Source organism: Pezoporus wallicus, unplaced genomic scaffold (assembly GCF_028554395.1).
Source record: "Pezoporus wallicus isolate ANWC-B61680 ecotype Strahan unplaced genomic scaffold, APGP_CSIRO_Pwel_v1 contig_8188, whole genome shotgun sequence".
Classification (NCBI taxonomy): Eukaryota; Metazoa; Chordata; class Aves; order Psittaciformes; family Psittacidae; genus Pezoporus; species Pezoporus wallicus.
This window is the reverse complement of record NW_026640104.1, coordinates 979,271-1,000,597: the sequence shown is the minus strand read 5'-3', so window position 1 is coordinate 1,000,597 and position 21,327 is coordinate 979,271.

Sequence of the window (21,327 nt, the reverse complement as noted above, 5' to 3'; positions counted from 1 at the left end):
TCTAAATTGATTAATAAATCTGCATAAAGCTTTCTTTAAATACAAAGTATTTTTTTCATTACTATGTAATTATTCATTAAACACCATCTGTTAAGAGTCAAGTTAATAGAATGTGAAAAAGTGTAGGATTACAACCAAAGTCAGCTCATTTCAAAACCATTTGCTTGAAATGGTTCTCTGGAAATAAATACATTCTATTTGAGCCGGTGAAACTTGTCACACAAATCTGAGGGAGGCGAGAGAAGATGTTTGCTGAGGGTTTCATTGTGAAAACAAAAACATTTCCATTTCTAAATACCATTTTCATGCTGGCTTTTGAGAATCAAACATTGCATTTTACCCAAACTCTCTCGGAGCACAGTGATATTTAAGCTTTTAGCAAGTTTATGGGAAAGCAAAACTCACCACTTCCTTTCTGTGTGAAAAATTTCCTAGAATTTCACTGTCAATTCTTTCTCATTCTAATTTTAAATGTGAACTCGATTGGACTTGATACTTTTGACTGCTGTTTCCATATGGAATAGGGCCATGGTGAGGTTTGACAGAACTCAGAGATGCTGTCACTAGAAAGCTTCTCATTAATTGAAGAGGTTGCAGCAGTGGGTTGCTCACACAGAGGAATTCGTATCTTACATTTGAACACTCTTTAAATAGCATAATCCTTTACATAAGGGGCATGTGTGCCCATCAGCTGCCACAGGGGAAGCTGCAGCTGATGGGACTGAAAGCTTCTTGCTCTGGTTATTCAGCAGAAATGTTGCAGAACTGGGAATGATCCAGATCCCCTGCTCCTTCTTGAGGCTGCACCACCACCTCTCACTGCTGATCTGGCATAAGTGTCAACCAATGCCACTTCAGGAAATCTAAAAGTCTGGGACACGGTTAATCCAGCTGCATTTTTCAGCCTGCCTGCCAGTTAAACAGCAAGAGTTGCCATACATAAACATATTTTCAGAAATCTGATATTATTCACTGCTGCCAATTAGGTTTAGCGTAAGCATTTTTTTTCTCCAGCTCTTTTTCCACTCTGTGGAAAACCCTGATGTTTTTCTTCCTAAACCCAGCTGAAAAGTCAGCGAGCTGAGTGATTTGCAGTATGGAAAGTTGAAAAAGAGAATGGACATGGCAAAACACTTGGTTTTAGCTTCTTAAATGGAAGCAAAAACTTTGGATATGACCAAGTCAAAGCATTTAATTTGAATTCATTGAACTAAATCAAAACTCTTCGCTGCAGTCGCAGTCTGAATTGACACAAGGTGCCCACAACATCTGAATGCTGGATATAAGGAGGAAATTCTTTCCTGTTGGGGTGGTGAGGCACTGGAATAGGCTGCCCAGGGAGGTTGTGAATGCTCCATCCCTGGCAGTGTTCAATACCAGTTCGACGAGGCCTTGGGTAATATGGTTTAGTGTGAGGTGTCCCTGCCCATGGCAGGGGGGCTGGAACTGGATGATCTTAAGGTCCTTTCCAACCCTAACTATTCTATGATTCTATGATTCTATGTTGTTTCCCCAGACTCGTGATGGTTCTTAGACACCAAGGCGACTTTACTGTTTTCCTCCTCTTCAGCTCCAGGAAATAAGTCGTATGAAGACTCAGTATTGTAACGTTACTCTCCCAAGTAAGTTATGGCAGCCACAAGGAAAGGATAATGTTGCAGGAAGGAGGTGAATTGAAACTAGTGTTTCTTTCAAACTAGTCTGTTCCCTAAGCCTTTATTACATTGGAGATGTTCACTAAGCCTACTTTACACTGGAGATGATACTGAGGACTTCTACCCCACTTTGAACCATTTCCCATGCCTGTTTCATTCTGCAAAACTGGAGAACTTTCCTGTTATGTCTGTGTTGCACAAACCACTTGGGTGTGTATCATACTCATCCAAAATGCTCTTTGAAATACCACTCTGATTGAATTCTAACGGCAGTCTATGCCTAAACTGTTCATTAAATACGGTATGATAACCTTGGCTACAGAGTATCTCGAGGCTGATTAATTTCAGAGAGGAAACTGAATAAAACACGTATTTATAATTATACTAACTGATGTATCTAATAGAGTCTTCTTACTGCATTTAAACTCATGACTAGAACAAAGGCCACACAAATACAAAAGACTTTCTGTTAAAGAAATAATTGCTGTTAGGAAGCTTGTTCATGTTTATGAACAGAAAGCAACTTCTTAAGAGTTTGAGTACTACAGAAATCTGTGACTATATACAATTCAGGCTGTTGGGACAATAAATAAACTAGAACACAACTATTTCCTTTCTAAAATGTGGTAAGCCATATTTCACAGAAGATAAGAGCAATGTTATTTCATTTGGGCTTTTCTTAGGAGTAAGAGGTTAACCTCTTAAAAAGGGTCTCAGCTTAGCCTTCAAATTCAGGCTGATCTTTACTTTCATGTCCCTGAATGCATTTACTTATGTGGGACATAGACTATCTTATCAAGATCCATTTCACTCTTCTCTTGACAGACATGGTTTAGGACAGGTTGCTTGCCCCGGCTTCAGAGGCATGAATTTTTCCCTGCTCCAGACACAAAACAAAGATCATCCCCAGCTGGACAATCACATAGTGATGATTGTTTATTTGAGTAGTAAAGTTATACCAGAAAGAAATAATCGTGTCCCTCTGTGTGAGTTCATTGGGATTTCTGAGTCAGGCTAGCCTTGGCTATTGTGGCCTAATGTGGTTTAAAATAGGCAGGAAAAATTAAGATTAATCTCAGAAGGTTATGATGATCCAGTGGCCAGGGTGCTTTAATTACATTTTGTGCAGTGTGGAGCATGATAATGGGACACAGTTTATTGTGAGCAGGTACAACATACACTGTGGATTGCAAAGACCCGAGAGATGTGAACTGAGACACGTACACATAATTTTACCCTGGAAAATGAAGAGTTGGATGGATCTTAATGGACACCCACTGAAAATTTTCAATTATCAAGTGAAGTAAAAATCCAGTGCAGAAAACGCTTTAAGCTGGCAGATACTTTGCTGAGAAAGACATGTTGGAAGTTAGTGAAGGCTTTAAATCAGGTGCTTGCAGGGCTTGGTTGTCACTCATCTTTCCTTTCAATCTCCTCAAGAAACAACAGTGGTACAGCAGTCCAGTGCAGAGAAATGTCTCCACAGGTTTGAAAGTGTGACAACCCTTTGAAGGTTCAGGCTTTTACAGCTCAGTGGAGACTCATCTCTGCACACATAAACAGATCTTTGTATGGCTTTTACCTCATTTCCCCTCAAAGCACATTAGTTTTATCATCTATAGTTAGCTAGTTAGTCAATCACATCATAGGCTACTCAGTAACAAAACATCTTTCCAGTCCCGTGTACAACTGATTACTCCATTTACTGGTTTATCTACTTTAGGATGGCTGGGATCATACATATCTCTGTGCCCTGTGATACCTCATAACAGTAAAGGTCATGGGATGCTCAACCTTGAGATCATTGGTAGTCTATTGGACTCTCAGCTCCATCCAGACCTGCTGCACTTTGACTTTAGCAAGAAACAAATATAGTGATTGTGGTGATCAAACAGATCATATACTATATACCAGACTACCTGTATAAAAGCACATGACATAAATCTGAAATGCAAACATCTCTTTTATGGTTAGCATCAATCATAGCTTTTCAGCCTTTTTTCATGAATGATTGACTGTTTGCAAACTAACTGTTGGGTTTAATTTTTCATTTTAATTTGTATAAATATACCTAATGGCCATGCTTATAGTATCATGACTCGATGCATGGTCTGACAGCTTAGGAATTACTCACAAGCAGCCTTTCCTAGTAAACTTAACTAGGGTTAATTAAAAGCCCTTACAGCCTTTTCACTAGTCTTTTCCCTAATTCTTTCTACTAACTTAGCAAGCTTAGGATCAGGACTTAAATACTGTATTCCATAGGGATAGAAGTCTAAAATGAATAATGAAAAGAGGATAGAAGTGACATGAATCAGAAATAATGCTGATTGCAGAAGGAAGAATGACCTAAAATATAGAATATATATTCTCAATAGGCTTGTGTCTTGCCACCTCCTACCCATGCTGCACATAACAGCAAAACACGTAAGTAATAGTCTTTGCTATCTAATCTTTCCAGAATTGCTCAAGAAATATCTTTGAGGAGGATTAACTGTTCCTGAACAGTTTCTTCAGCATATTAGTTGAGAAGCCTTTCTTCTTGTCATGTCTTTCTCACCTATGAGATTTTTCTTTGGAAAAAAACACCCAGCCTTAACCTAGAAACCATGGTTTTTCAGATCCTGTTAGAAAACATCACATTCTGTTTGTGCCTTTTATCTTGCTGTATTGAGGAAGCAGGTAATGCTGCCACATTCAGCTGGAAACTTAAATGCTCAGGGCTTACAGACTCAGCAAAATTAGATGGAGTAGCTTTAGAGAAAACAGAGCAAGGATACTATTCTTGCTAAAAAACCCCAACCAAACCCTTTCAACATACATTCAGTAAACCACTGAGAGAGAGCAGTGAGGACTGTCTTTCAAAAGTCTCTGATAGAGACAGCCACAGATAAATAGGGTGATTTCTGGAGCTGCAGAGCCTGGTTGCAGCCAGGAGAGATCCTAAGTGGTCTAAGTATGTAGCTAGAACATATTTTGTTAGCCTGGCTGAAAGGCTGAGCAGGTCATTGTTTTTGCAAGGTATTGTCACAATTCCCAATTCCTGCTTCTCAAAGCTTCTCAAAGCCCATCCCACAGGTGCTCTCAGAAACCCAGTCCCTCTTAGAATTCATGCTCCTTTAATATACATACAGGCAAAGTCCTTCTCTTAATTTGTCTTGGAGTTAATAGGGTACACCTGATCCAGGAGTTACTGGTATGATATATTCTACGTTACTCCGAAAATCGGATTATCAGAAAATGCCTCCTTGGCTTTCTATATGCAAAGTACAGCACTTTGCAATTCTATTGCAATAGGGCAATAAAAGAAATTGAGAAAATGAGACATAGCACTTTGTTACCAGGATCTCTTAGAAGATTTAAAGTTCAGTTTGGATAATGTAATGCCTTTTAGAATTCTCATTGCAGGGCCTGTGAGTTTTTCACCAACCTTATAATACAGCTTTCTCTGGTGAAAGTCATCTAGCATACTGCTTAATAAAGTTGCACTGCAAGTAATCCTATTCTTTGGTGGATAAAGACAATATCCTGGAATCTCTACCTGTATCTCTGTCTATCTATCTATAGCAATTTAGAAAGAAAGATTACAGAAGCATGGGTTATTATCATGCTAAGGAAAGAAATAACCACATTTCTATTAGGAAAGGGAGAAGTATAAGAACGAACATTACCAACCCAGTTTTCTTGTTATCGGCTCAGGAATGGAGGAGAGAGGCTATTTTTCTGCCTTCCTCATTGTGGGATCTCTGTGGATGACTGAGAGCAAGATGAAACTGTAATGAGTCCTTTCTGGGGTGGTGGCAGGACAGGGCTGCACCAACTGCAGCTGATACACCTATGATCTGACTGAGGAACAGTGAATAAATGTTCATTGTTACAGCCAGGTACACCACCCACATCAGAGTCTCTTCAGGGGGATGGTTTACACAATGCCCTTTGCCACTACAGATTAAACCATTTTATGTAATGCCAGAAAATGACACAAACCCTTTGCTCAGATTTGTTGGGGGTTAAGACCTCATGGGATCTCACTAAGGCAAAATATACTTTTGAAGAATATGTATGTAAAAATTAGACCATTACTCCGAGATACTGTCATTGCATGTTTGTGTTTGCAGGGCTATAAACCTCTGCCATCACTTTCATTACAGACCCATATTTTCAGTGATGCATGTCTTGTCAGAAAAAATTAGTTTAAAGCTGAGATTTTGCAGTAGAAGCCTCATCCATGTGAGGCTTATATAGAAAAATAATCTCAAACCATGCTTTGAAATAAAAATATTGATTTTAGCTGATTCATGACTCAGTGGATAAATACGAGCTTTTATCCCACTTTGGGAACCCTGGGAATACATGGCTTGGATGTTCCTGCTGCTAAGGGAGATGGGCTGCCTCTAGAATTACACTTACAGTTTATTAGACCAAGCAAGCTCTTTGTTGATAATGCCCCTGAGTTTGCTTCAGCATTGCTTTATCATCTCCTCCAGTTGCAAAAGCCCATCAAGTGGTTTTGAGGCAGTTTTTCTTGCCTCTAAGATGGGCAAGTTCGCATGAAATTTCCTTCTGGAAACCATTGTAGGGATCACATGGAATTCATAAGCAGAAATTCTCCAGTGCTTTGGAATAAAAGATTTTCTGCCCTTTCAATCACCTCACTATCTCTGAGTAATATTTAGGGAAATAATTCATGCGGATGTGAAGAGAGATTGGTACCATGCTCTCCAAATGATCTATGCCAGGTGCGACTAAGGAGGCAGGCTGCGTGCCTATAATGTGGCAGCAGGCTAGAAGCTATGACATCTAGGAGGGCTTCAGGCACGTTCTTTGCTCTTGCATTGCCCCACAGTGGCAGTGTGGGCATGAGAGTTGCACCCAAAGCATCGACAAGGTGCCCTTAACCAAGGCAAGATGTCCCCAAATGGTACCTGGAGTGCTTCCTTCATGGTGTTGAGCAAAGCTTACAGAAAGGAGAGGATATTTGATAAAATATAACATTATGAACAACCCAGGAATGGAGAAAAATGATGACAAATATCACCCTCACAAGAAAGACATGCATGAGAAGGCTTTTCTGCAGCTTTTTATGTAAGTTTTGGTAGGCAAAGAGAAATAATATAGGTCATTGGATTTATTCCAATGCAGTGGTTTCTGCTGTTTGTTGACACACACAGAGACACAGTCACTTTTCCTCTCACAGTTCTTAAATTATTAAACAGAATTTAAACTGGTGGCTTAATTCCATGTCTGCTAAGCAGACAGGTATTATTAAACATGATCTTCTGGCCTGACATGTGGATTAGGAGAACTAAAATGCATGTTGTGTATAAAAACCAGGCCTTCCTGCAGCGCACGCTGTATCCTGCTCCAGGGATGGATCCTTTTCTCTTTTGGCAGCCTGAAATCCTGCTTTGGCAGGCGGCTCTTGACCTCCACTGATACAGGAGTACATGTTAGGGTCACAAAGAAAGAAAAGAGCATGGCTGGAACAATAATATTTCAGGCATTTTTGAGTCTATTGAAAATGGCCTATTTGAAATCATAAATGAGTCCTTTAGCTGTTATTGATAGTGGATCCTTCAGTGCCAGGAGCCAGAAGAGTCTTAAACATCCTACAGCACACGCTCCTCTTTCACCATCAGTTTTGCTTCTGGCCAAATGCCTTGAAATCCAGACTTTCCTATCCACGTGTGTCTCTCTTGTGGAGTACTTGAGCTCTCTTGGCTGACTCCTTTCGAGCTGTTTCCAAACATCACTGTGCATTGATCACTGCTGCCAGGTTCCCACAGATCCCGAGCATGGCCAGCAAGGTGGCTTTTACTCTGGGCCTTGTAGACAAGACACCTTGCTGAGAAAGTGCAGGAAAGACTTAGTGAATACATCCTCTTGTCTAAGAGACAGTGTGCAATTTGGTGGCTAGATCTGAGATGCTGTTTCTAAAGGTCTTTTAGCTGAAAGCAGTCACTGACACCTGAATCTCTGCCCTGCCAATATATGTTAGAGGTTTTTCTGAGGAGCAGACATGTAGTATATACTACTTGGATCGAATTTGTCTTTCTCCTTGTGTGCTTTCCTGTATACCTCATTGCAACGCTCTGTCCTTCTCTTAATAACACCAAAGAAAAGAGAGACTGTTAGAAGTTTGAAAGGTCTGGGAAAGTATCAGTTTCAAGTTTTGGTTGCTTCCGTCCATTAAATTGCAAGAAAAGCTAGAAGCAAATAAAGTCAAAATCCACTGTGACCTTATGCAGCTGGTATCAAAGATGAGGAGGAGCCTATGTACAGAGGAGAGAAATCATGACATCTGGAAATCCAAAACGACAGCACTCCTTGCAAGTGAAGAAATACTGCCAAGGATATGCATTAAGACAGCTTCTTCTCTGCATTTAAATCTGTTTCTGAAGATATTGTTTCAGTTTAAAGAAAATGTACTTAGAAGAGAACAAAAGCTTCAGCATTCATTTAGCTGCAGAGCTGCAAGGACACTGCCTATGCTCCTCCTGGTTGCAGTGCTTCCCCAGCTCCTGGGGTCTGGAGGTAGAGGATGAACAGCTCCTTGAAGCTCATTGAATTATACTGATATAAACCAAAAAGAGAGCAAGCCTTTTGTTACCAATAACTAGATTTTCCTCTTTTACATAAGAGAAAAAGGAAAGTAAAACATTTGGATCTTTCTGTCCAAATCATTAGGGGGTTCAGCATTCCCAAAGTGGGGACTTTCTGTGGTAATGGAATCCATCCACACTGGAAGATCCTCAACACTGTGAAAAGAAATCAGTCAGCAACTGCTTTAATTTTTCTTTATAGTTACAGATCAATGAGATACTCATGAATGCAGAGGAAATTCTTACATGAATACTGCTAAAGCATTATCATTTCCAGAGCTTGCCAAGAAAACGCAGGTGTTCCTTGAGCCCCAAGTAATAACAACCCAGGGCTCCTGGGTCTAGATGACAGGTATTCATGACAAAAGGAAGTAGTCTTTCTGCGTGGGAGATAATTGCAGGTGATGTTTATTATGCCTAGGGTTGATAAAAATCAAATAGTGATTAAGGACATAGACAAAACTTCATCACTTTCTTCTTTTTTGCCTTATAATTAGATTTCATAGCTAGAGTCTCAACTATCAGGTGAAATTTAATATAAGAAAAGTCAAAGATGTTCTAGAGTATTATAAAGGATATAACAGATCACTTCAGGGTCTCTGTCTTCAATTGTTCCTTCCACAAATCTTGAATCTTCTTGTGTGGTTTCTTTTTACTTTTCTCATTCTTGCTCTGAACCTTTATTAAAAGGGTGTTTTAAAACAACAGATTGGTTAGCTAGTAGACTTAGAAATAAACTATATGAATGTGAATTACATTTGTATTTTCCATTGCAGGAAGAACTTACTTGAGGCTGGTCAGGAGAAGTCCTTGGCAAAAAGAAACTGAATCTGTCCCTTTTCATTTACAGCTGATAATTGCACACTACTACTGTGAGCTGGGTAGTTTTCCAAATTGTTCCATCAGAAGCTTGCTGATCTTGGATGCCACTTTGGCTCTGTCTCCCTGTATGAGTTTTACGGTAGTTTTCTTTCATTGTCAGTAACCCACATGGATTACGTTACTGATGAAACAGGAGACAGCAGCCAATACTTGCTATTTCATTGCTTTGGTTTATTTTAAACATTTACTACATTGAAAAAACATAAAGAAGATGACAAGGCAGAGTTATAATTGACTAAAAGGCCCTTTTTCAGAGGAGCTTTTTCTTGTGTTCTATGCTGGTGGAGAAATGAGGGATGCTGTTAACCAATCCAGGAGGTTCCTCAATTGTGTAGAAGACAACTTCCTTCTGCAAGTAATAGAGGAGCCAACAAGGAGAGGTGCCATGCTTGACCTCGTGCTCACCAACAGGGAAGGGCTCGTTGGAAATGTGACTCTCCAGGGCAGCCTTGGATGCAGCAATCACGAGATGCTCGAATTTGAGATCCTCAGGACAGTGAGAAAAGCGTGCAGCAAGCTCACTGCCCTGGACTTCAAAAGAGCAGACTTTGGCCTCTTCAGGAACCTGCTTCAGAAGGTTCCATGGGATACAGCCCTAAAGGGCAGGGGGGCCCAAGACTGTTGGTTGATATTCAAGGATCACCTGCTACAAGCTCAGGAGTGTTGCATCCCAACCAGAAGGAAGTGCAGCAGGAGGGCCAGGAGACCTCCTTGGATGGATAAGGAGGTCCTGAGGAAAATTCAATTGAAAAAAGAGGCTTATAATAAGTGGAAGCAAGGACAGGAGACCTGGTAAGAGTACAGGGATGTTGTCCAGGAAGCTAGGGACCAGGTTAGGAAAGCTAAAGCCCAGTTAGAATTAAACTTAGCTAGAGGTATTAAAGATAACAGGAAGGGATTCTACAGGGACACTGCAAATAAAAAACAGACTAGGGAGAATGTAGGCCCCCTCAGGAAGCTCTCAGGAGAGCTGGCTACACAGGATTTGGAGAAGGCTGAGGTTCTGAATGACTTCTTTGCCTCTGTCTTCACTGACAAAGGCTCTGACCAAACCACCCAAGTCTTGGAAGGCAGATGCAGGGACTGTGAGAATGAAGACCTTGGGCCCATTGTAGGAGAGGATCTGGTTCGAGACCATCTTAAAAATCTGAATGTGCACAAGTCCATGGGTCCTGATGAGATCCATCCGTGGGTCCTGAAGGAGCTGGTGAATGAAGTTGTGAAGCTGCTGGCCATCATATTTGAGAAATCATGGCAGTCAGGTGAAGATCCTGATGACTGGAAAAAGGGAAATATAACCCCCATTTTCAAGAAGGGGAAAATGGATGACCCGGGGAATTACAGACCAGTCAGTCTCACCTCTGTGCCTGGCAAAATCTTGGAGCAGATTCTCCTGGATGGCATGCTAAGGCACATGAAAATCAACAAGGTGCTTGGTGACAGCCAGCATGGCTTCACTAAGGGGAAATCCTGCCTGACCAATTTGGTGGCCTTCTATGATGGGGCTACAGAACTGATGGACAGGGGTAGAGCAGTTGATGTCATCTACCTGGACTTGTGCAAAGCGTTCGACACTGTCCCACACGACATCCTTGTCTCTACATTGGAGAGACATCAATTTGATGGATGGACCACTCGGTGGATAAAGAACTGGCTGGATGGCTGCACACAAAGAGTTGTGGTCAATGGCTCAGTGTCCAGCTGGAGACCAGTAACGACTGGTGTCCCTCAGGGATCAGTATCGGGACCGGTCTTGTTCAACATCTTTGTTGCTGCCATGGACAGTGGGATTGAGTGCGCCCTCAGCAGGTTTGCCGATGACACCAAGCTGTGTGGTTCGGTTGATACCCTGGAGGGAAGGAATGCCATCCAGAGGGACCTCGACACACTTGTGAGGTGGGCTGATGCCAACCTCATGAAGTTTAACCATGCCAAGTGCAAGGTTCTACACCTGGGTCGAAGCAATCCCAGGCACAGCTACAGGTTGGGCAGAGAAGAGATTCAGAGCAGCCCAAGGAGAAGGACTTGGGGGTGTTGGTTGATGAGAAACTGAACATGAGCCAGCTTTGGTGTGCGCTTGCAGCCCAGAAAGCAACCGTATCCTGGGCTGCATCAAAAGGAGCGTGACCAGCAGGTCGAAGGAGGTGATCCTGCCCCTCTACTCTGCTCTTGTGAGACCTCACCTGGAGCATTGTGTGCGGTTCTGGTGTCCTCAACATAAAAAGGACATGGAACTGTTGGAACAAGTCCAGAGGAGGCCACGAGGATGAACAGGGGCTGGAGCACCTCCCATATGAAGACAGGCTGAGGAAGTTGGGGCTGTTGAGCCTGGAGAAGACAAGGCTGCGTGGAGACCTCATAGCAGCCTTCCAGTATCTGAAGGGGGCCTATAGGGATGCTGGAGAAGAACTCTTCATTAGGGACTGTAGTGACAGGACAAGGGGTAATGGGTTCAAACTTAAGCAAGCGAAGTTCAGGTTGTATATAAGGAGGAAATTCTTTCCTGTTAGGGTGGTGAGGCACTGGAATGGGTTGCCCAGGGAGGTTGTGAATGCTCCATCCCTGGCAGTGTTCAAGGCCAGGTTGGACAAGGCCTTGGGTGATATGATTTAGCGCAAGGTGTCCCTGCCCACGGCAGGGGGGGCTGGAACTGGATGATCTTAAGGTCCTTTCCAACCCTAACTGTTCTATGATTCTATGATTCTATTGAACAGAGACTTCATTGACAGCTTGGAAAAATATGAAACTTTGCTGCAAAACCAGACCTCAGTATCCTTTTGGTTGAGCTATTTAATGAAAGGAAAGCTAATCCTGATGGATTTTTCCCATGTTCATAGGAGAAGAGTGGCAGTATGGCGTTTTGGCTGTGCGTTCTCTGTTAGAGAACTGATTCATCTTTAATGTGAGACTTATGCTAGTAAAAGGTCCAGGTAGGTGGCTATGATGCCTGTGTTTTGGTGGGAGCTTTCAAAATGGTTGTTGTTTTGAAATAAGTCACTTACTGAGCACTCTCTTAGAAATTTAACTCCTATTTCACCTTGTCTGGTAATGTTAAACTGAAGAAAAGTTAACCAGGTTTTGTAGTGTTGCTTTGCTCTCATTCCTCTCTTCTGTAAACCTACTTCAAAACCAGCAGGAAAACAAGATGAATGCTTTGCCGCTGATGTCAGTAAGAGGGGATTCAGATAACTTTCTGTTTTCATGGCTGAGGCCTAACCTACAAGGGCAGTGTGGATGGCTCAGTCCTATGTCTTTGGGTCATGATAGGAACTGGATGAAAGAAAAAGGCGTTTAAATCTCTTCAAGTGTTTCATTTTTTCCTGAGGTGCAGAGTAGCCATTCCAAAAAACATTAATACATTAAAAGCTTCCTTCATTATCAGGCAATTTTGAAGAGGTCTTTTAAAGTCTAAGGTATTATTAATCAATGAATAACAGTCCCTTCTATTGACTATGCAAATAAATGACACTTGAACTAAATGAACTAAGTGAAATTAAGTAGGATGAAATTGAAGAAATCAGTCTGATACAGCTACTCTCTATCTTAGTAGACATTAATCTCCAGGCAATTAAAAGTAATGTTTGACCATCAGCTTTCTGATCATGCATCTGCACACATTGCAGTGCGTTTTTGCCTAACAGAAATGCAGGAGGATTTCTGCAGGGATATATATGGTGTGATATCAACACATTTATTGCCTTGCATTTTCATTTTGTTTAAATTCATTTACAGTGCTGCAGCATGGTCTGACTTGACTCTGGTGCCTCTGTGAGCTCTTGTAGGTCAGATACACCTCCTGCCGCTCCAGGCAGGCTGCAGTACCTGAATAATATGAGCTACAGCGACTCAGTCACTCGTCAATTACTTTTGTATTTGTATTTTTTCTGGAACATGCCCTGCTCTAAGCCAAAGGAAAGACATTGCACATGATTTGCAATAAAAATGAATGCTGTGTGTGCTCCCAGAAATATAAAGCAACAGATAGAACTACAAATGGGACATCTCTGAGATAACAGGTTGCCTAAAGAAGTGATAAAGTCTCCTTCCCTGGCAGTGTTCAAGGCCAGGTTGGAGTCTTGGGTGACATGGTTTTGTGTGTGGTGTCCCTGCCTATGGCAGGGGGATTGGAACTGGATGAATTATCCTATGATTCCTATAATTCCTATGATTCTATGATTCTATAAAGTCCTGTTTGGTGTCAATAAAGGATCGCAGAATCAGCTCTTCACTTTATTGTGATCTTAATAATTTGATAAAAACAAGTAAGATTTGGGGGTTTGTTTTTTTTTCAGAGGCCAATGATCCATCTTTGATTACAAAGGAAATACCAGTACAGCTACATCTGTGGTAATTTCACATGACAATCTGTCTAAGAACCTACTGGTTGTGGCTGATAAATGATTGCTTTGAATTAACACAGAATCCAAGTGTGGTTAGTATTCATCTGCTTTTTGCCCTCCATTTTGCTTGTGAAATGCTGACTTAGTTTTACAGTTTCAAACTAAAACCCTTTACACTAGTAACACTTTACAACAAAAGCCTGAGCTGATAACATTTGTATGCCATACCTCATTAATACTGATTCCCAAACTACAGGCCTGGAAATAACGTATCTGTTTTAAAAAGGCTGCCTGGGATTTTTGAAGGGATTGCATAATTCCTTCATTACCACGGTAAACTAGTTAAGGCAATAATTAAAACTGGAATTTCAAGGTCCTTAAAGTTAGTGGACCTGTAGAAAAACTTCCAATGTAAAAAGCCTTATAAAACCTTATCAACACACCACATTATCCAAAGGAATCAGAAACCCAGAAAAGCTGTTACAGGGGAATAACCTAAGCCTTTTATAGACAACTTTGCAATGAGTCTTTTAGTGTCTTAAAGACCTATGAACTGAATGATACCTTCCCTGAGATGGAGTAGCATTAATAATCTTTCCTGTATATTTAGTACAGTCGAGGAGTCAGGTGGAGAATTTGCAGGTGATACACAATTAGTTGGGCTCCCAAGTCCCCAGTTCCAGCACAGGAAGGGAGGAAAAGCAAAAGCAAGCTGTATAAAAAATACATATAATCATGTAAATTAAAAAGATTTTTGAACCCAAACTCTGCTGCCCAGCCTGAGGCAAAATCCAAATATCCTTCATTAATAAAGCAGATGTATTTGGTTATATCATCCCTATATGTATAACAGCCTCCTCCCCTGCAGAACTTATTAGAAAGAGCAGCAATGGTGCTCTGCTTAATAGGAAAACGAGATGCAAACCTCATTTATTTAAATGACAAGAAAACAATTTCCATAATGGACATTTCATGCAAAGAAGTGATTAGGTATGAATGTCCATGTAAATTTGCCATAGTAGAAGCAATCACAAAAAATAAGATACCTAGTTAATTGCTAAATGGAAGATTATGAGAGTGCCTGCTCATGTGTGATGTTTTATATAGAAACAGGCACTGACATCCACGTATCTTTTAAAAAGCCTTCTGTTGCAAGCCTCTATTTTTGTCCCTGCTGAGTGAGAAGGCGAAGGAGCCAGCCCAGTTTAAAACAAGAGGAAACTGAAACGCTGCACATCTAAAAAGAGCAAGTGTGACAAAAGCGATTTCTGCTCTGACATTTTGAAGAACCACAGGGTAAAGAGAACAAATTCTATCGAAAAGGGAGTAACTGTGGCACGTATCGCTTGTTATCAGAACATGGGGGCAACATAAAATTTAGTATCTAGCAAATACAGTCATGCTTTTCATCCAAAAAAGATAAAAATAAGGAATTACTTTGTTTTACCTGTTCTCAGACACCCAGGGGTATTTTGGGTCTTTTAATTAGTGATTGTCTTTCTTCTTCCTCTGCATTTCAAGTATTCAGTGCTTTTCCCATGACAGTTTAAATTGTGGAGTGACTATCACATCTCGTGTAGCATTATGAGCAGCGAACCAGAGGTCACTCCCAAGCTTAATTACCTTCCCTGAATGAGTGCTCGTCCAGTTACATTGTCTTCTTGTTTGGAGATAGGTCTCTAAAACTTTTCAGGTGCTTTTGAAGTCACCTGAATAAGCACAGACTTCTCAGGGCAAAGCTTTTCCCCCACATATGTGTAGATGTAGCTTAGAAGTGCCTTTGGATTTGCTGGAGACCTCTAACACTCCTACTGCAAATTAACTGCATGGCAAGATGACCATGGGTCTCTAAAGTTAAGAAACAAAGCCAAAGAAAGTCACGGCTTGTGCTTTAAACACTCATGGTGAAAAAGCCATCCCTGTTAGCCATAAGCACGTGCTGGATGTTTGTTAGCAATGAGTCTGAAATGCAGCCCTACCTGAGCTCAGGTTGCTGCATCAATTTGCAAGGCAGCTTGGCTTTTCTGAGGCGCTGTGCCACATCCTATGGCAAGTCTGGAAAAGGGAAGGACATCACCATCAATTGTGACAGCTGAACTCTTGTCAAGACAGTCTCAATATCTGACAGAGTTCTTGGTTTGTCTCCACATGGGAGAAGCACTCGTGGGTACTCACAGAGTCCTTTTACATGCACATCAGTTTGCTCTCACCCTTATGACAACACTGACAGGAAAACAGAAGCGTAACTCAGAGCAATAATACCAGTTTATTAGATTTAGGTGATATTTGATTGGCATATTTTCATGTGAATATCATCAGAATAGCTATGCATCTTGCAAATAATGATAGCATCATCTAAGTAGACTTTAAATGCATGAATTCCTTTTCCTCAATATTCCAAATGCAGCTCTCATTCAGCTCATGCAAGTAGCATACTAGATAATGTTTCAGCAGTTCCTGGATACCGGAATTCAGCCTTTTTAGGAATACCTTCCAGGTTTAGGTCAGAAAGTGTGTTGGGGTGTGCTGATTAATTCTAACCTCTGCAGATGCAGATGCAAGAAGATGAATAGAGAAAGCTGATGGAAAAGTATACTTCCCCTCTCTGAAAGTGCTGGCATTACTCTAAAGGCTGCAATATTATGGGTATAGTAATTTCATTCTAATTCAAATAGGTTTTCTTTTCTTGTGTTTGATTTGAATTTTTCAACACCTCAAAGAAAATTATGTTAATTTTCAGGTTAGGTTTTTTTTATTCATTTACATGTAAAAAAGAGGCAAGGAGTAAAATGAAAAAAGAATCAGAAAATAAAACTAAAAGTCTCCTTTATGTTTAAAAATAATAAATTATGAGTAATTATTCTTTGCTAATAAATATATTGTTTGTGAGTAATGGTAGTGCACTTTAAAGCTACCAATCAAGCTTTTCTTTGAATCCTTCTTGTTGTCTTTATAAGTAAACCAAATAAAGCAAGTACATCCATTCACCCCCTCCTTTAAATGAATAATATTCTAATACAGCTCAATATGAAGGTGAAGTGTTAACTTAATGATGATACTGATATGGAGTGATTCCAAAATATAAACTGTGAACCAAACCCCATGCTGGAATACATCATTTAACATCTTTCATTTGGAGGAGTAACACAGAGAGACCACATTACTCTGCTACTCACACCAAGTGACTGAGCTTGCTCATCGTCTAATTGGTCCCCAGGAAGGAAGTTCTCACCTGGTGCAGAAGCAGCCCAGAGAGAGGGAGAGCTCTGCCTTCTACCTACACACATCCACCCACAGAAGTCCCTTATGCAGAGGTTCACATGGCTTGCTGCTGCTGCTGGCTTGGTTTGATTTCCTTCGCTGCCTTAAATGCCCTTAGAAATCCATCCATCCATCAGACAGAAGTGCCAGAAGCATCAGCCATGTGCCTCAGGACCTGATGTTTCTTTAATTCCATGAAGCAAACTAACAATGACAACCTGAGAATGAATAATTCACCAGGAGCAATGTGGTTGAGGAGCGTGACCATAGCTGTCGTGGCCCTTGCAGTGCCAGGGCTGCATGGCCAGGCAGTGGAGGGTGTCTCTCCCCTGTTCCTCAAAGGAGTGGCCCATGAGAAACCATCTGGACAAGTAACACTCAGTTAGTCCCAGTGTAGCACACAGCATTTGCTGGGTGCAACGCATGGCACGTGATGGAGAGCAAGGAACCAGGCAGGAAGCCACTGCATGATGCAGTGACAGGGTCTAGGGCCAGGTGTCCCTGTCCATGGCAGGGGGGTTGGAACTAGATGATCTTAAGATTCTTTCCAGCCCTAACTATTATATGGTTCTATGACTCTATGCTAGTTATTTGGGGCTAGGAAGAGTGGGGGATGAAGTAAAACACATTTTGTTCAGTGAAGGTGTAGCAGATGCCTCTGCACCATGACACCCTGTCAGCCAGGGCATGAGAGGAAGAGAACTGCAGCTTCTCTCTCCACCAAGCAGCCTTGCCAAGGTTTTGCATGGTAGTGGGCTGAAGGCAGACCAAAGTCAACTCATATGAGTGCTTAAATAGCTTCCTTGTGCCTTCTCTTCTTTAGCCTCTGCTCTGATGACCAAAGGATTGGATCAATTGCCATGCAGAAGTCATGGTGTTGCAGAAGCAGAGGAGAAAGTGCTCTCTGCTGCTTCTGACCTTGTTAATGGAGCAGTGAACTAGCAGGGCCAGCTGCCCTTTTGATTTGGTCTACCGTCCTGACAAAGTATGTAGACATTACACAAGTCATCACTCATGCTACCTCTACCATACATATACAGTGAAATTCTCATAGCTGGAGCCAGTGATACTTTACCATTGATCCAGCAAAACGATGATTTAATGAGCCATTATCTTACATAAAAGAGGCTAATACTGTGTTCTATTCCAGTGTGACACTTGACCTTCAAATAATCAGACTAAAGATACTGCTGTTACTAAAACTTAGTTTAATTGACAATAAAGTGAAATGACCCGGTTCTACAGTTTGTGAATGTATTACAAGCTCTCCAAACAGCTATGAAGCAAAAAATAAAGGTTGATGGAGGCAAGAAGAAATGCCCATGGGCTTTCTGCTGGCACACTGGTTTCCTGGGGGAAATTGATTGTCTTTGAACTGGCTAAGACACAGATAAGGGAGAAACAATCTCTTCCATGTGTCAATACTCTTGTTATGAAAGTTCTGTAAAGTTTGTATACTGCTGATCAAAGGAGGAAGGTGAGACCATAGGAGAAGGGAAGCACAGTGAAAGCATGAAATTGAGATTCCCTAATTTTGCCAGAGAAAAACTGGAGAGCTGCAAGCTTCAGTACAAAGGAAATGCATTAGATCTCAAAGGCATCTTCAGGTGAGATTTCCAAGTAGTTTTCTCAGAGGTGCAAAGCCGTAAACATCAGTTTCCTATGAAATGAGTGTCTTAGATCTTTTAGTTAGGTCATCAGAATAGCCTCCTATCTAGGACACTTAGGACATAACTTTGAAAATGTAATTTATCCCAAATAGCTATTTCATCATCTCAGTGGGACAACATGCTGAGAATGGTTTTCCCTTCATGAACACTCCAGCAAAGACAAATCTTCCATTCGCATGTCATAGCCTTTCTGAAACTGAAAGGTCAACCCAAAATACTGAAGCTTTAATCAGCTTTATGCCTTCATTCATTTCCAAATATAGACAAAAATGTAATGAAAATTACTGCATGGAGAGTAGTAAATTAATCTCTTATCTAGAGGAGTTTCATATTGTTGCATATTTTTCCTGTTTGGTACAATACTAGTACACATCACAGCTTCGTTAAGGTAATCTGGTGTGCATGTGGTGTGTTGGCCATAAATCCATTAGCTATAGGCTGTTGTAAAAGTATAGCAAGAGATCTGTGTGATCCTTCTAAAACCAGTCATTTGTGGATAAAATTAATTATAAAATTCACCCATATTTGATGGGTCCATCACGCTTTCTTAGGTATGCATGATAAATAAATCCAGAGGCATTCAGCAGATATCATCTCCTGCAGGGGCTACCACCAGGGGAATCAATTGTGTAATCACTTGGGCCTTTAAAATTAGACATACATACTGAGACTCAAATCAGTCATAAAGAGAACCATAGACAACTTCAGCTTTCTCCTGAAATCTAGAAAGCTCTTTCATTTGATTGTTAATTTAAGCCCTTTTTAGCTGCTATGTTTTCCCTGTAAACAGGGAGTTTAACCTTACTGAAAACAAAGTTTGCTTTACCTGAGAAACTTGTGTGACACAGAATAGCTTGATAAGAAAAGCAATCAGTAAACTGTGAAGCATAGGACTAGGAATGCTTCATATATTTAGCCCAACAATTACCAAAGTACCTGCCAGCTTGCTGCTTTAATTTAGCTTTCCTACAATGATAGGAATGGCAGTAGCATCCTATCAAATTATGGGGGAAAAAAGTCCAGGTGAAAGGAGGGGAGATTTCAGGTCTTGGAAGAAGGAGCTCAGACACCATGCAGAGGATACAGTGACTGTTCTGCAGCTATCCACTCCTGCAGCTTCTCCACTCCCTGGTAAAGAGATCCAATAAGGCTAGTCCACAGTCCTGCCAGCTTCTCCTGCCCTGTCCACTATTACCCCTTGTCCACCGTTGTCTCCAGAACACCAGCTCCACTTTGGCCCCCTCATGGCAAATCCACTGCAGTGTCAATCCCATACCACTCCCAAATCTGACCTTTCATATTCCATCATTGTTTCACTGCGCTATCTCATTCTGCCTCCTATTATTTCACATCTATCCATCATTTTGGGAGAATCCTCTTTTCCTGACTGTTATCCCTAATCCTTTCTCTCCAGACACAAATTTCCCCTCTCCCTGTCAACCAGGCTTGACACTGATGCCAGACCTCCTGTCACACCAGGGGTTTACTCTCGAGCAGAGCTTTTGAATCCATGAGGCACCACAGCTCACTAAAGGGAAACCAGCATGGTGCTTCAGGAAACATCCTGATAAACCCAAAGCCTCGTGTGCTGCAGGGCAGGATAAATGGCTAAATTACCCCATGCCGTGCTGCAGGGTCTTGAACAATTTGTGCAGCTGGGAGCCTCACAGGATTGATTTGAGACAAGGAGAAGGCTGAGCATGGGAAGGAGCAGTCACTGACACTGAGTGGGTATGAGGTTCCCCTCTACCACTGTCACAGAGTACCTGCCTCCCTCCTGTATGCCACCAAGTTTTCTCCTTTTTCACTGTCCTTCCTAGTCTTGTAGCAAGCCTTGCCCCATTCTTCTTCTTGTCTCTGAACTCTTCCCAGGTTTCTTCCCAGGGCTGGAAGTTGTATTTGCTTGCTGAGCTTTGAGCTGGCCTCAGGATAGGTACTGTAACATGGAAAGCCTACTCAGGCTGCTGATGCTGGGATGCCTTTCTCAGAAAGGACTGTTTCTTCCTATCTAAGGAGAAGGGATCTTAAAATCATCTAATTCCAGCCCTTCCTGCCACGGGCAGGGACACCTTCCACTAGAGCAGCTTGCTCCAAGCCCCTGTGTCCAACCTGGCCTTGAACACTGCCAGGGATGGGGCAGCCACAGTTTCTCTGGGCACCCTGTGCCAGCGCCTCAGCACCCTCACAGGGAAGAGCTTCTGCCTAAGAGCTCATCTCAGTCTCCCCTCGGGCAGGTTAAAGCCATTCCCCTTGGCCTGTCCCTACATCCCTTGTCCCAAGCCCCTCTCCAGGTTTCCTGCAGCCCCTTTAGGCACTGGAGCTGCTCTCAGGTCTCCCCTTCAGGAGCCTTCTCTTCTCCAGGCTGACCCAGCCCAGCTCTCTCAAACCGATGTCATACAGAAGATCTGCATCTTCTCTCTCATCTCCTCAGCCTGCCCCTCCTAAGAGGGTAAAGACTCCTCTTCTTTAAAGGACTTTCCTCTAGGCTATTCTCATGTAGCTTTGGACCACTGCCTCCGGAAAAGACTGGCAGATACCAGAGTCCTGCTTCTCATCCACCCCACATGAGAACATGTTTTGGAGACAAGGAGCTCACAGTTGTACCCCATTACACTGTCCCAGAGAGTCCCATCTGCCTTTCATGACAGTCTTCTGTCTCTGTTAGCCCTTTAAAGCCTGGTTTAAGAAAACAAAACACAAGTGGAAGAGAAAGGTCCTTCCTGTAGCATGCAATGCTCTGACATGGTGCAGGGTGACAGCTCTGCTACTGAGTGGCTGAACCCAAGTGCAATGAATAGCCGCTGGAAACCAAGCGTGCATGGTGCTGGAAAGGGCTGTGACACGGAGGAGAAATCCACCTCAGCATCTAGCTCTTGCACACGTGCAGAGGCACTTACTAAGCCACAATAGCTGTGCT